The 14,090-nt window shown below is 39.5% G+C and overlaps 1 long non-coding RNA gene across 1 annotated transcript in view; it reads left to right on the top strand.

Annotated features, from left to right (window-relative positions):
* The window catches only part of LOC118551401 (uncharacterized), a 67,642-nt gene that overhangs the window by 13,898 nt on the left and 39,654 nt on the right, over nt 1–14,090 (top strand). Inside the window, exons 4-8 of the long non-coding RNA XR_013444806.1 lie at nt 3,538–3,710; nt 7,091–7,212; nt 7,755–7,902; nt 8,349–9,159; nt 11,285–11,351. This is a non-coding gene — a long non-coding RNA (uncharacterized LOC118551401). The remainder of the gene's footprint in view (nt 1–3,537; nt 3,711–7,090; nt 7,213–7,754; nt 7,903–8,348; nt 9,160–11,284; nt 11,352–14,090) is intronic.

Consider the following 14,090-nt stretch of genomic DNA (forward strand, 5'->3'; position numbering starts at 1 on the left):
GACACTGTCGTGTAGATTCAAAAATTAGTTCTGAGACCAACTAGTGCATAATTCCCTTGGTTTAGTGATGTTCCCCATTCTGATGCTGAGCCACTCTCCTATGGGGAGGTCTAGGGAAATTTATTCATTCTTACTATTTTTCACCTTCAAAACCAAGACACTTTTATGGTAGTTAAAAATGGATACTGCTCAAAAGGAAAAAAAATCATTAAATACCCTTGAAAGTCTATTTCCCATGGATAAGCACTGTGATCATTTGTATATTTTTTTTTCAGAAATTTTACCATACATGTATAATCATGCATTTTTAAGATTAGCAATGACATGACCATCTACTTATAGTTTTGTAAATTACTTTTTTATGATAAACACCATATTATTAAAGTCAATTCAAGCCAATCAGTATAAGTCCACATAATAATAAAAGTGGCCCTAAAATCTCTAATGATCCATTCTGGCATGATAATAATGATAAGAAAGGTCAGTATTACTACTGACCCCTTTTGTGCCCCATGCTATTGTACGTGATAAACCTGTACTTAATCATCACCGCAGCCTATGAGGAGGAGCTGCTGTTGCCTGACTTTAAACATCAGGGAACTGAGGCGAAGTGAGGGCAGGGCTAGCAGGTCACAAGACCAAGATTTGAACAGATTCTGTGTGGCTGCTGAGGCCCTACATTTAACCAGTGTGCATTGACCCTCAGTCTTACTGTCGATTACATTTAAAGGGCCATTGAAGTCACACTACATGCCATATACTCTAGGCAGGTTTTCTTTTTCTTTTCTTTTCTTTTTTTTATTAAGTTCAATTAGCCAACCTGTAGTACATCATTAGTTTTTGACGTAGTGTTCAGTGATTCATTAGTTGCATAACACCCAGTGCCCATCAGATCACGTGCCCTCCTTAATTAGGCAGGTTTTGTTATTTACTCATTGGGACAGCTCTGTGACAAAGGTCTGGTGAGTCCCATTTCACGGGTGACCAAGCTCAGACTGACAGAGCCTACTTAAGTCACCTCTCTAGATCAGTGACAGGATGGAAATGAGGTTCCATCCCTTGCCCTCCCTGGAGGACACAGAACAGCCTCCCTTGCAGAAGATGGGCTTCCAGGGCTAGAGAACTGATTAGATCAGCTCCTCTACTATTGTGGCCCTGCAGGTACTCACTAAGCAACCCCTCTGGTTGATGAAGATAACAGAGGAGATGAAATCTCACCCTATGTGCTAAGAGACCCGGGTATCGGGCCACATGTGTTGGCTGATCCTCGAAGTGCTGACTTAGGCTGGGGGCAGAAGCACAGATCAGATAGGTGATCTAGAGGGAAGGGAAGCAATATGTACAGAGCTACTTTAAGCAAATGTATTTTATATTTAATTTCCTTTAATCTTAATAGCTATTCAAAATATGCATTATTCAAATCAGGGTACTGACTTTAAGGGACTTCAAATGAATTAGGAAAACAACTTATTTTCTTAGGATCAACAGCTAACTGTGGTATTATTTTAAAGTTTTTCACCTTTTGTCTTGAATCCTCCTGGGCTCTGAATGACTAAACCCTAGGGGCTGCCTTATATGGTCTCTATGTGTTACTTAATTTTTAGAATTGTGTGCTACGTAGTTTTTGTCACAATATTTTTGAAATTTAAAACACATTCTAAATGGAAAATATACTAAGAATTGTGTGTAAACATGGGAGAAATCATTTGCAAACTACAACTCATCTACTGGATTAGTGTCCATAGTTTGTGAAACACACTTAGTAACAAACAAAAATTGGCTTATAATTTAAACAGTAAATTCATGTAAAATTCTAAATGAACAATAAATATGTCAAAATGTCAAAATATGCCCAAACCACAAACATTAATAAGATGCAAGTATAAATACTTAGATTCATATTGAGTGGAAAATATAATATGCAAAAGATGAGAAATGTGATTCGTTTTTTGGAAAAGACCCTGTTTGTGCGTGTGTGTGTACGTGTGCAAGCATCTATTTTCATGTACCCTTCACCTAGAGGGACACATCTGGAGAGGAGGCACCATTCTATGACAACAGACCCCTTTGAGTCAGGCGGTAGGACTGCGAGACATGCAGGTGAGAAATGCAGGACAGTTTCAGTTTATAAATGTACTTTCATATGTTGTTTGAAATATAGTATTCAGGAAAAATAATTTGATGAAAATTTGAAAGCAGAATATACTTATAAACAGATTCAGGAAAGTAATGTACACATGTATTCATTACTTTGGAAAAGCATTTCGTTTTATTAAATTAAAAAAATGAAGTAGGAAAAAATAGAATTGGAAGAGTTTCTCCCTGTACCTGTGTGTGTTTATTGGTCTCTCTAGCTGTATCACCCCAAATACTCACATTCACAAGTACATCTTTATCTTCAGTTCAAACCAAAGCTGGACAGCTAATCTCAGGTCTAGACAGCCCAGAAAATGATGGTGATACAGCTGGATGGCTGCGTGGGTTAAAAAAATTCCATTAAACTCTGGCTGAAACCATTAGATCGAGATTCAAACTTCCATCCCTTTCTTCCCCCTTGCTGAGCCCCCAGGTTTGAGACTCTCAGAGCTGACATCCTGGATCTGGCTACCTGGTGGCATCCATCTCCATTTTTCTTTTTGCTTTTTTAAGGAAAGGAGTGCATTTAGCAAAGGGGAAGAAATATCAGATGGTTTATTTACTAAGACACACCACTTGGCTCAGTTAAGCATCTGCCTTCTGCTCAGGTCATGATCCCGGGGTCCTGGGATTGAGCCCCGCATCGGCCTCCTTGCTCAGTGGGGAGTCTGCTTCTCCCTCTCCCCCTGCTCATGCTCTCTATCTCTCTCTCAAATAAATAAATAAAATCTTTTAGGAAAATTCATATGAATACTAAAACAATTCCATCCACAGTTGACCCTAAATCTACTTCATGTTCATTGATGTATTTCTTCCCTCCTCAGTGTGGGTTGACATGTCCACACTGTAGAGGGTCTCTCCCAGAGAGCAGGGCATTCACCCTCCATTATCCCATCCTTGTAAGGCTGCCAGGCCTTCTTCCACCCCCTGTCATCTGTCCATGACACAGCACACAGCTGTCCAGAGCCTGCCCAGAGGCCCCATCCTCTCAGGTTCCTCCCTCCTGCCCCAGCTGCCTTTTCACGTGCTGCTTACTGCCAAGGCACGCTACTGCCACCTAGTGTTTCATCATCTGCAGGCCCTGGAGTATGTTTTTAGAATCTTTTACATCCATCAGTTTTCTCAGACAGAATTAGAATCATTTTTTTTTTAAAGATTTTATTTATTTGACAGAGAGAGACACAGCGAGAGAGGGAACACAAGCAGGGGGAGTGGGAGAGGGAGCAGCGGACTCCCCGTGGAGCAGGGAGCCGGATGCGGGGCTCGATCCCAATCATGACCTGAGCCGAAGGCAGATGCCCAACGACTGAGCCACCCAGGCGCCCCAGAATTAGAATCATTCTGAACATGGATTCAAAGGCTGTATTTTAAATGACGGTATTGTGTTTTTTTTGCTCCTAGCTGACCTTTCTTTGTAGAGAAGTTTAATGATGGTGGTGAGTTGGTGCCATCTTGTGACAAAAACCTGAACTGCAGCTTGAACTTCGCGGAGCAGGAAGGTGGGAGGGAGGGGCTGTGGCCCCAAACCAACCAGAGCTTTCTGGAAGTCTGCGTGGAAAGGGGACATTTCCAAGGTATGGGGGTACTGAGGACCTTCGGGCAGAAAGTGTAGCCTCTTGTGTTGAAAAAGCTCTGTGTGAGTGGAGGTAAAGATCCTTTTAATTTTTATTTTATTGGCCCACGAATTGACAGAAAGATTAATGTAACAATAGAAAATATGACATAGGCCCAATTGCATTTAAAAAACTAGAATATGACTAAAGCAGCATTTCAAATCTGTGCAGATACAATGGATGATTAAGAAGTGGTATTGAGATAGCTAGATAACCAGAAGGTTAAAAAATAGATAGGGTCCCATTTCTCTATCTTGAAACAGCAGGATAAATTCCAAACGATTCTGAATGAAATATAAAAAAAATCCATACAAGTATTAGAAGAAAACATAGGTGAATTATTCTATAATTCTGGGTGGAGGAAAGTTTCCTCAATATGAATCAGTATCCAGGAGCATTAAGGAAAAAGATTGATATATTTGACAGCATAAAAAAAAACAATGACAACTCTGCATGGCGAAAACATGCTAGCCAATTAAAGACACTGGAAGAAACATTTGCAGCTAACATCTCTAACAAAGCATTGATATCCCTCCTATATAAATGCTTATCAATATAGAGGCATGAAAAAACAACAGCCCTATCAGAGACATGTAAGAAATTAACAGTTAACAGAAAACAAGTTGTCTTTAAATGTATGAAAAGTCTACAGCTTGCTTTAATTAAGAGAGATGCAATTAAAACTACACTAAGATATTGTCTCTTAACTGTTAGATTGGCAAAGATCCAAATGTTTGTCAATATACTCAGTTGGTGAGAATGTGGAAAAACATGTCCTTTCACTCCCTGCTCACAGAGGTGCAAGATGGTATAATCACTGGAGTAGGCTTAATAGTGGTCCCCAAAGATACTAGGTCCTAATCCCTGGAACCTATAAATATTGCTTATATGGAAAAGGTTCTTTGCAGATGTGATGAAGTTGATGCTTTTAGATGTAATAATAAATATAGATATAGCTATTTACTCTGGCACTATCTGAATAGCAAAAGAATGGGAACAACCTAATGGGGGGTTATCCTGGATTATCAAAATGGGCCCTAAATGCAAACCCAACTGTCTTCATAAGAGAGAGACAAAGGGAGAGTTGACACAGACAGAAGAAGGGAAGGCAGTGTGACCAGGGATGCAGAGGTTGGAGTCATGCAGCTATAGCCAGAGAATGTTGGTAGATATCAAAAGCTGGAAGAAGCAGGGAAGCTTCCCTACAGTCTCCAGGAGTGAAGCACTGCTGCTACCTTGATTTTGGCCCCATAAAACTAATTTTGGACTTTTAGCCTCCAGAACTGTGAGAGAATATTTCTATTTAATGACACCAAGTATGTGGTAAATTTTGCAGTAACCATAGGGAACTAATATAATCATTATGGTGGGGAATTTGAAAATATCTTGCAATGTTATATATGGCCTTACTTTTTGACTCAGAAATCCGATTTCCAGAACTATCCTAAAGATATACTGGCAGTGACACAAAAATATTTTTGATATAGATATAATAATAAATACAGATACAGATATTCACTCTGGTACTATTTAAATAGCAAAAGAATGGGAACAACTTAAATGTTTTTCAATTGTGTAATGGATGAAGAAACTATCACACAGTCACACAAAGTGTACGCTAAGTATGGTATAAAGAAGACTAATGAAAATCTCCACATAAGGCTGTGGAGGATCTCCAGAATATAATGTTAAGTGAAAAAGTCAGTGTATATAAAGATGTAAATAGCATGGTACTTTTTATCTAGGAAAGGGGGAATGCAAATGTAAAAATGTTTTACTTGTATTAAAAGTCAAAGGACTTCTCTTTTGGGGACCAGAAGGAGTAGATACACTTCTTCCTGTTACTCCTGCTAGGTGCAGCTGAAATCTCTGGATATTATATGGGCAACCAATACAAGACTCTGAAAGGTGGAGAGGAAAAAGGCAGACTGACTTGGGACTTTGGGACCCAACTAATGACACACAGTGAATTCTCTTGGTTGTATTTTGCCTCATATACACCAGATACACCATATACTCCAGACTGGGTGCTGGAGGAGTAGGGAACCAAAAAAATGCCAACCGGAAAAGACAAGAAGAGCCCCGAGAAAATCTTTTCTCTGGACAAAGAACCAGACAAGGGGAAACCTAGCAAGAAAGAAAGTTTTTAGACAACAACTGCTCTTACACCATAGAATTGAAGCATAGCTCTACCTCCACCATACCAGCAAAGGCTGAGTGGGGAGCATGGATTCCATGCCCACACGATTGTAATTAGGCATCCATCCTTACCCTTGGGGGATATGAGAGAAGAACTGCATGTAGAACAGTGACTTTCATCCCAACCTGGGGGTAATGAGCACCCCTCCTCATGGTGGCAGTGGAGATCATGCGGGAGCCTACCTTCCACCCACACTCAGTGGTCATGAGGTACCTTCTTTTCTTCTCTTGGAAGTTTCATGACCATCCAATGAGGAGGAGGCCTCCTCCCCTCCACAGCATCAGGGGAGACCACATGGAAGGCAGTAAGGAAGTGTCTTCCCCACCTGCCAGGGTGGTGTCAACGGAGGCCTGGTGGGGCATCAAATCCTACTTCTACCAAGCAGTAACAAGGCACCCCTTCCCTTCCACTCCCATGTGTACCCACCTCCCCCATGTCAGTGGAGGCTGAGTAGGAACCTGAACTTTTATCTTTTTTTGCCATCTGTCTCTGGTTAGGAACACATGCTTGAAATTGCAAGCATCCACGAAGGGAGGATAGTAACACCTCATAGTAAGTTTGTGGTAAAGAACTAAATCTAGTCAACAACATGAAGAACCTATCCATAGGTCCTGCTTAACTAAATGCTACATAAATACTAGCTGTCTATACCCCCCAGATCAGATAACTCAGGTAGCTTCTTTATCTGCTCCCTCAGATAGGGCCCCTGAACCTGGACACAGGTCAGAATCACCTTGGAATCCTTTTCTAAACTCTCACCTGAAACTCTCTGGTTGGGGGAAATGGGACTTCCCATATCAAAGGCCTTTCAAGTTACTCAGCTGTCATAACATGGGCCTTAGACAACAGATATGCCCATTTGACATAACACTGTATGTGAGAGTCTGTTTCCCCTCCATTCATCCAACACCAGGTGTTACCATCTTATGTCTTTATTGCTAATATGGTTGCTCATATCCCCAGACTTACTCCATTGGAAGGGTGATCACAGGCAGCTAGTGGTGGTGGTCTGAAGAGTGAAGGTGTTTTGCTTTTGGCGAAAGGGGACCTAGCGTTGTATTAGGCACATAGTTACTCCAGTAAAACACATTGATTGCTGATTCTGTCTCTCCCTGTATCGCTCTTCATGGTGGTGGCCCAGCTCCTATCATGTGCCTGAAGGAGGCAGGTTCTGAGGTTCTGTGTCTGGATGGCTTCTACTCCAGCAGTCTTCAGGAGAGCCCATCACCTTACATCCCTGGTGGGATATGGTACCTGGCTGAAGTGAGTGCATAGATCTGAACAAAAACATGTTGTGGAATAGCTCCTGTGAGGTTCACAAACTAGCCTAAAAGTAGAGCAGCTGCTTTGATCTCATCATGGGAGAAGAGGTTTAGCACGTGGAATTTTATATCATCAGCAGCTATAGCCTGTGTAGTAGCCCTTGGGGCCCATCTTAGAGACACTTCTTTTTTTCCTGAAAAGCAATGAATCATCCAGTTTAGGAAGGAACTTACTTGGTCTTTAACATACATTTGCAATAAATATACCTGAATTGTTCTCACCATATAAATAATAATCAGCAATTCCCATGTCTTTCAGATGGGTGTGGAAATGTGCAGTTATTAGATCTTCCTAGTAATATGACATTGTAACAGATTCTTCTCTGGTGCACATGATTTTTTCCTATTATATAATGAAATTTTTTAAAAAGCCAGAAAATTTCCAAGTGTTAGTTAAAGATATCAGTGACAAGAAATTATTGTTGTTGTTATTGTTATTGTTATTATTATATTATTTTAAAGATTTTTATCCACTTGTTCCAGAGAGAGAGCAAGGGGAGTGGCAGAGGGAGAGGGACAAGCAGACTCCTCACCGAATGCGGAGCCCAATGTGGGGCTTGATCCCAGGACCCTGAGACCAGGACCCCAGCCGAAACCAAGAGTCAGACACTCAACCGACTGAGCCACCCAGGTGCCCCTAGAACTTAATATAAAAAAGATAATTATTACTCCAGAGTTTTCCCGCTTATAATGATACTCAGCTACATTCCCTAAAATAACCAGTTACTCTTAAATATCATTATGATTATTTTCCTAGAATAGAATATTTTTATTTCCATACTTTAGAAGGAAACAGACATCACCTTTCCCTAAATATTTGGATATATGTCATTAGAAATGATTATTTCTATTTTGATTATATGTAGCATGGACCAATTTGATGAGACATAGTGTGGATCTGCTAATGCTACAAGAACACAATTGTGGGAATCTTTCACCTGATTTATTTAATTGCATTAGAGAATTATGAATATATAAATATATGTAAAATACTTTATTGATATATGACTGACATATAATACACTGCATATTTAAAGTATATGTTTTTTTTTTAAGGTTTATTTATTTATTTGACAGAGACAAAGCGAGAGAAGGAACACAAGCAGGGGGAGTGGGAGAGGGAGAAGCAGGCTTCCCGCTGAGCAGGGAGCCCGATGCGGGGCTTGATCCCAGGACCCTGAGATCATGACCTGAGCCGAAGGCAGACGCTTAACGACTGAGCCACCCAGGCACCCCAAAGTATATGCTTTGATAAGTTTTGATATATGTATGTACCTGTGACTCCAATACTACAGTCAATCTAATGAACATACCCATCACCTTAAAAAACATTCTTTGTGCCCCTTGGTAATGCCCCCATCTACCTCTCTCCAGCCTCTTTCTCTCCACATCACCCCACCCCGTTCCCAGGCAACTACTGATCTTCAGTATGGGTTAGTTTTCTTTTCTTATAATTTTATGTGAATGGAATATACAGTGTGTATTTTTTGTGTCTTGTTTCCTGCAACCTAATTATTTCTAGATTTATCCATTTGTTGCGTGTATGAATAGTTCCTTCTTTTTTTTATGATTGACTAATATTCCATTATATGGGTATACCACAATTGTTTTATCCATTGACCTGGTCATAGATATTTGGGTTGTTTCCAATTTGGGGCTCTTATAAATAAAGCTGCTATGAATATTTGTATATGAGTCTTCATTTGGACATATGTTCTCTTTCTCTAGGGTAAATACTTAGGAGTGCAATGGCTGGGACATAGAGTATTGTAAGATTGACATTTTAAGAAACTGCCAAACTGTTTTCCAAAGTGTTGGCACCATTTTTCATTGCCACTAGCAGTGTATGAGAGTTCCATCCTCCACAACCCTGCCAGGACTTGGTATGGTCAGTTTTTTTAATGTTGGCTATTCTTAGAGGGGTATAGTGGTATCTTGTAGGTTTTATTTACATTTCCCTAATGAATTTGAATATCTGAGAAAAGGTGTTTAGCATCTTTTCATGTGCTTATTTAACATTTATGTATCTTTTTTGGGGCGCCTGGGTGGCTCAGTCGTTAAGCGTCTGCCTTCGGCTCAGGTCATGATCTCAGGGTCCTGGGATCGAGCCCCACATCGGGCTCCCTGCTCGGCGGGAAGCCTGCTTCTCCCTCTCCCACTCTCCCTGCTTGTGTTCCCTCTCTCGCTGTGTCTCTGTCAAATAAATAAATAAAATCTTTAAAAAAAAAAAAAAACAAAACATTTATGTATCTTTTTTAATGGAGTGTCTATTCAAATTTTTTGCCCATTTATTTGTTAGAGTAACTGTTTTCTTATTATTGACCTTTGTGAGATGTTCTGTATTCTGGAAACAAGTCCTTTATCAGAGTTCTGATTTACAAATATTTTCTCCCAGTCAGTGGCTTGTCTTTTAATTCTCTCAACAGTGTCTTTGGAAGAGCAGAAAATTTTAACTTTGAGGAAGTCCAGTTTATTGATTTGTTCATTTATTAATTATAGTTTTGATTTTGCATCTATGAAATCTTCACCTAACCCAAGGTCACAAGGATTTTCTCCTTTGTTTTCTTTTAGAAGTTTTAGGTTTTATATTTAGGTCTATGATCCATTTTGAGTTGACTTTTGTATATGGTATGATACATGGATCACTCTTTGTGCATATGGATACTCACATGTCTCAGCTCCATTCGTTGAAAAGGCTATCCTTTCTCCACTAAATTGCCTTTGCAATTTTGTCAAAAATCAGTTGTTCATATAGGTGTGAACTCCGGGCTCTATTCTGTTCCTTTGATCTACTTACTGTCTACCTTGATGCCAATACCACAGTGTTTTGATTACTGAAGGTTATCATAACTCTTGAAATCAGGTAGTTTTGATCCTCCAACTTCGTTCTTTTCTAAAAAAAATTTTTTGAGAAGTTGACACACAATGTTACTTTAGTTTCAGGCGTACAACATAGTGGTTCAAGAAGTTTATACATTATTCTGTGTTCATCACAAGTGTAGCTACCATCTGTCACCATACAACACTATTACAAAGTCATTGGCTGTATTTCCTGTGCTGTGCCTTTTATGCCCGTGACTTATTCATTCCATAGCTGGAAGCCTGTATCTCCCACTCCCCTTCACCCATTTTGTCCATCCCCCAGCCCCCTCCCCTCTGGCAACCATCAGTTTGTTCTCTGTATTTATAGGTCTGATTCTGCTTTTTGTTTATTCATTTGCTTTTTAGATTCCACATATGAGTGAAATCATATGGTATTTGTCAGTCTTAGTCTGACTTATTTCACTTAGCATGATACCCTCTGGGTCCATCCATGTTGTTGTAAATAGCACAATCAAATTTGTTCTTTTTCAAAGTTGTTTTTATAATCTAGATCCTTTGCATTTCAATATGAATTTTAGAATCAGCCTCTCAGTTTCTTAAAAAACAAAATGTGTGCTACGATTTTTATTAGGATTACACTGAATCTATAGATCAGTTGAGGAGAACAGACATCTTAACAATACTAGTGTTCTGACACATGAAGATGGTATGTCCCTCCGTTTAGTTAGATCTTTAATTTCTGTCAGCAATGTTTTATAGTGTTCAGTGTACCTACCTTACACATATGTGGAGAGATTATTCCTAAGTATTATGTACTTTTTGGTCCTATCATGAATGACAGTATTTTTTAATTGCAATTTACACATATATTTTCACTAAATTGTCAGCAGCCAGAATGTCAAAAAATAGCCATTGAGGAATTTTTTTGGTTGAAAGTTCAGGCTATTTACTCTACAATGGAAAAAGTACTTGATGCATAACATGCATTTGTTTATATTTCTATATCAGCTTTTAGAGGTTATTGGCAATGTATTGAAACTAGGGAGAAAAATGTTCCAGAGACAAGTCTACAGTTCATCTGAAAAAAAAAAAAAACCCATCACTAAAATAGTTTAGTAGTTTTCAAGTTTATATGTGTGTTTAGGATTGAATCCATTGAATTGTAGTGTTTTTCTCTTTTTACTCCCCAGCTATTGCACTATAATGAATTCCTGGGATCTTGAGCTGGGGAGAGAAGAGGAAGAAGCATATATGAATGTGGGTACGTATGTATGCACGTATGTATGTATTGCTAAAGCTGCCAGGAATATATTGTCAGGAATACTTAAGGGGTGAATTACTGTGTGTATGTCAGTCCTGCTCAGTTCCTAGCACATGTTAGGAACCAAATCAGGGTGGTTGCTGTTTGATTTTTCCTAGCTTTCCTTGGCCAGTGTGTTTACCATGGTGACTCAGTGACTGCTGTGGGATTTGGTGCAGACTGATGCACTCAGGTCTGTTACCTGAATCATTTGTTACTATGATAGTTATCAAGTGTTTCTTTCCTTGTTTTTACAAGCTAAATTTTATTAATTTCATACCTTATGTAAGACTTACCTTTTTTATCATTTCATTTTATTTTTTTTTCATCTGATAAGTGTACTCTTTAATCTCCATCCCCTATTTCCCCCACCCTCCTCCCACCTCCCCTCTGGTAACCATCAGATTGTTCTTTTTTTTTTTTTTTTTTAATTTTATTATGTTATGTTAGTCACCATACAATACATCATTGGTTTTTGATGTGGTGATCCACGATCCATTGTTTTCGTATAACACCCTGTGCTCCATGCAGTACGTGCCCTCCTTAATACCCATCATCGGGCTAACCAATCCCCCCTCCCCCCTCCCCTCTAAAACCCTGTTTGTTTCTCAGAGTCCATAGTCTCTCATGGTTCATCTCTCCCTCTAATTCCCCCCCCCCATTTTTCCCTTCATTCTCCTAATGTCCTCCATGTTATTCCTTCTGTTCCACAAATAAGTGAAACCTTATGATAATTGACTTTCTCTGCTTGACTTATTTCACTTAGCATAATCTCCTCCAGTCCCATCCATGTTGATGTAAAAGTTGGGTATTCATCCTTTTTGATGGCTGAGTAATATTCCATTGTATATATGGACCACATCTTCTTTATCCATTCATCTGTTGAAGGGCATCTCGGCTCTTTCCACAGTTTGGCTATTGGGGACATTGCTGCTATGAACATTGGGGTGCGTATGGCCCTTCTTTTCACTACATCTGTGTCTTTAGGGTAAATACCCAGTAGTGCAATTGCTGGGTCATAGGGTAGCTCTATTTTTAAATTTTTGAGGCACCTCCACACTGTTTTCCAAAGTGGCTGTACCAACTTGCATTCCCACCAACAGTGTAAGAGGGTTCCCCTTTCTCTACAACCTCTCCAACATTTGTTGTTTCTTTCCCTGTCCATTTTTGCCATTCTAACTGGTGTAAGGTGGTATCTCAATGTGGTTTTGATTTGGATTTCCCTGATGGCTAATGATGATGAACATTTTTTCATGTGTCTGTTAGCCATTTGTATGTCTTCTTCAGAGAAGTGTCTTTTCATATCTTCTGCCCACTTTTTGACTTGATTATTTGTTTTTTGGGTGTTGAGTTTGAGAAGTTCTTTATAGATCTTGGATACCAGCCCTTTATCTGTAGTGTCATTTGCAAATATCTTCTCCCATTCTGTGGGTTGCCTCTTTGTTTTGTTGACTGTTTCCTTTGCTGTGCAGAAGCTTTTTATCTTGATGAAGTCCCAAAAGTTCATTTTTGCTTTTGTTTCACTAGCCTTTGGAGATGTATCTTTTTTTCTTTTTTTTAAGATTTTTTTTTTTAATTTATTTATTTGAGAGAGAATGAGAGACAGAGAGCATGAGAGGGAGGAGGGTCAGAGGGAGAAGCAGACTCCCCGCTGAGCAGGGAGCCCGATGCAGGACTCGATCCCGGGACTCCAGGATCATGACCTGAGCCGAAGGCAGTCGCTTAACCAACTGAGCCACCCAGGCGCCCCTGGAGATGTATTTTGAAAGAAGTTGCTGTGGCCGATGTCAAAGAGGTTACTGCCTATGTTCTGCTCTAGGATTTTGATGGATTCCTGTCTCACATTGAGGTCTTTCATCCACTTTGAGTTTATCTTTGTGAATGGTGTTAGAGAATGGTCGAGTTTCATTCTTCTGCATGTGGCTGTCCAATTTTCCCAGCACCATTTATTGAAGAGACTGTCTTTTTTTCCATTGCATGTTTTTTCCTACTTTGTCGAAGACTATTTGACCATAGAGTCGAGGGTCCATATCTGGGTTTTGTATTCTGTTCCATTGGTCTATATGTCTGTTTTTGTGCCAGTACCATGCTGTCTTGGTGATCACAGCTTTGTAATATAGCTTGAAACCGGGCAACGTGATGCCCCCAGCTTTGTTTGTCTTTTTCAACATTTCCTTGGTGATTCGGGGTCTTTTCTGATTCCATACAAATTTTAGGATTGTTTGTTCCAGCACTTTGAAAAGTGTCATTGGAATTTTGATCGGGATGGCATTGAAGGTATAGATTGCTCTGGGTAGCGTAGACGTTTTAATAATATTTATTCTTCCGATCCATGAGCATGGAATATTTTTCCATCTTTTTGTGTCTTCTTCAATTTCTTTCATGAGTGTTTTGTAGTTCCTAGAGTATAGATCCTTTACCTCTTTGGTTAGGTTTATTCTGAGGTATCTTATGGTTTTTGGTGCTATTGTAAATGGAATCATTTCTCTAATTTCTCTTTCTACAGTTGCATTGTTAGTGTATAAGAAAGCAACTGATTTCTGTGCATTGATTTTGTATCCTGCCACATTACTGAATTGCTGGATGAGTTCTAGTAATTTGGGGGTGGAGTCTTTTGGGTTTTCCACATAAAGTATCATGTCATCTGCAAAAAGAGAGAGTTTGACTTCTTCTTTGCCAATTTGAATACCTTTTAT

Source organism: Halichoerus grypus, chromosome X (assembly GCF_964656455.1).
Source record: "Halichoerus grypus chromosome X, mHalGry1.hap1.1, whole genome shotgun sequence".
NCBI lineage: Eukaryota > Metazoa > Chordata > Mammalia > Carnivora > Phocidae > Halichoerus > Halichoerus grypus.